This window comes from Rhinopithecus bieti, unplaced genomic scaffold (genome assembly GCF_001698545.2).
Source record: "Rhinopithecus bieti isolate Rb0 unplaced genomic scaffold, ASM169854v2 scaffold_13174, whole genome shotgun sequence".
Taxonomy (NCBI): Eukaryota; Metazoa; Chordata; class Mammalia; order Primates; family Cercopithecidae; genus Rhinopithecus; species Rhinopithecus bieti.
Genome location: NW_016807335.1, coordinates 100,579 through 102,979, shown reverse-complemented (window position 1 = coordinate 102,979; position 2,401 = coordinate 100,579). Strand labels below are relative to the sequence as shown.

At 39.1% G+C, this 2,401-nt stretch overlaps 1 pseudogene; it reads left to right on the top strand.

Moving 5' to 3' along the window:
• Positions 1-895: 895 nt before the first annotated feature.
• On the top strand, positions 896-1,546 carry LOC108535352 (general transcription factor 3C polypeptide 6 pseudogene; annotated as a pseudogene).
• Positions 1,547-2,401: the final 855 nt, after the last annotated feature.

Below are 2,401 nucleotides of genomic sequence, written 5' to 3'. Positions count from 1 at the left end.
AAAGTAATTTTTAAAGTAGAATGAGGAACACACAGTAATATCTAAGAATATCAAGAAACGAAACCCTATGAGTGGAAACTGGCAGAAAAAAGAAAGACCAAAGAAACACCTTCAAAGACTTCAGATTTTTGAATTATCAGCCAAAGATTATAAAATAACTGTGTTCAGTATGTTTAAAGTTTAAAATACAAGTTTAAAATATCTTCAAGGAAAAGTATAGTGTTCTAACATATTTGAAATAACACTAGATAGAACATTTAGAAAAGAAAAAGTTAAAATGTATAAATTAATGAAGGAATTTAACAGATGTTTAGATGCAACAGAAGACAGAATTAATGAACTGTCACATAGATCAGAAAAAATTCTCTAGAATGCACCAGAGAAGGCAAAACATAAAAAAGAGTAGATTAAGAAGCATGGTGGGGTAGACTGAGAAGGTGTAACAAATGTCTAATTGGGATTCCAGAAAAAGAAATGAAAGAGGGCCAGGCTGGGTGGCTCACACCTGTAATCCTAGCACTCTGGGAGACCAAGGCTAGCAGATTGCTTGGTCCCAGGAGATCAAGTATAGCCTGGGCAACATGGCAAAACCTGTCTCTACAAAAAGTACAAAAAATTAGCCAGGTTTGGTGCCTTGTGCCTGTAGTCCCAGCTACTCGGGAGGCTGAGGTGGGAAGATTGCCTGAGCCCAGGAGGTTGAGGCTGCAGTGAGCTATGATTGCGCCACTACACTCCAGCCTGGGTGAAGGAGTGAGACTCTGTCGCAAAAAAAAAAAAAAAAAAAAAAAAAAAAAAAAAAAAAAAAAAAAAAAGGCGGAGAATATGTTTGAAGAGATAATAGTTGAAAATTTTCTAAAACTGAAATAAGAAGCCTATAATCCAGAGCTGTGGGACCATGGCTGTAGCAGAGGAACAGAATCCAGAGGATGGAGAAGAGGAAGAAGGAGGAGGGAGAACAGTTGGTTCTCATGGAATTGTCAGGAATTATTGATTCAGACTGTCTCTCGAAATGTGAAAATAAATGCAAAATTTTCAGAACTGACACCAAGAGGCCCTTTCTGCAAGTGGACAGCTATGTCTTGGCTGGGGAGTCTGAAGACACTCTTAGGACCTGTGTTATATTTGAAGAAAATGTTGAACATGTGGATAGAGAGGGCAAGGGGTACACAGTGCTAAAATACAAGTGCCATACAGGGAAGAAGTCAGCATGACAAGAACTCTTCCCACAGAGAAGGAAGGAGGAGAAAACGGGTGGGGTGGAATGGCTGCAAATCAAGGATAAGGATTTCTCCTCTAGACCCAACATGATTTGTAGCTTTCTACATAAAAATGAAGATGAAGAAATGATAGCTTTGGCTTCAGATAAACCTTTGGAACTGGAAGGAAGATTCCAATGAAAGACAGTTCAAACCTGAGTTGTGAACAGGAGAAGCCACTGCACGTGGACATAGAGGATTCTGGTCCTCTTCATGACATCCCTTCTGAGACAGAAGTTTCTGTGTTTACAGAAACTCAAGATGCTGCCTTAGAAATCACTCCTAGATGAAATGTTTCTCATAACTCATTATGAGCTTTCTAGTGTTCTTATATAAAAATAATCAGCTATATAGCTTTCAGTTGTTCACTATTTTATTGTGTTTTGTTGGCTATACACACATATCCAGTCATATCACAGCTTATTTTACCAGAATCACTCAGGACCAGACATGAATTTTTTAAAACTCAGCTTAAATGACTTTAGGGACAGTTCTCTGATGAGTCCTTTAAATTCAAGGTTTTACTAAGGTAAGTACATAAGTTTTCTATTGTAGCTGTTACAAATGACCGCAAACTCCGTGGCTGAAAACAACAAAACGTATCATCATAGTTTTGTAGGTCAGAAATCTGACACCGGTCTTAACTGAGCTAAATTCAAGATGCTGGCAGGACTGCATTCCTTTATGGAGGCTGGGGGCAGGGTAGGGGGCCATAAATCCATTTCCTTGCTTATTCAGTTGTGGCAGAATTCAGTTCTTTACAGTTGAAGAATCAAAGTCTTGTTTCCTTGCTGTCTGTCAGTGGAGGGCCATTTCTAGCTTCCAGAGGCTGCCTGCATTCCTTGGCTCATGGTCTCCTTTCCTTCAGAGCTAGCAATGGTGGGTCATGTCCCCTTTCCTGTTATTTCCTCATCATACCTGTCTCTGACCTACCCTTTTGTCTTCTATTCCACTTTTAAAGGTCCATTTGATTATGATTACATTGGGCCCACTTGAATAATTTCTCTATTTTAAGGTCTCTAACCTTAATTCCATCTGCAAAGTCTCTTTTGCTGTGTAATTTAGCATATACAGGCATAAAACTAGGGACTGGGGCATGGAAATCTTTTGGGAGACCATTTTTCAGTCTACTACAATATGTATTT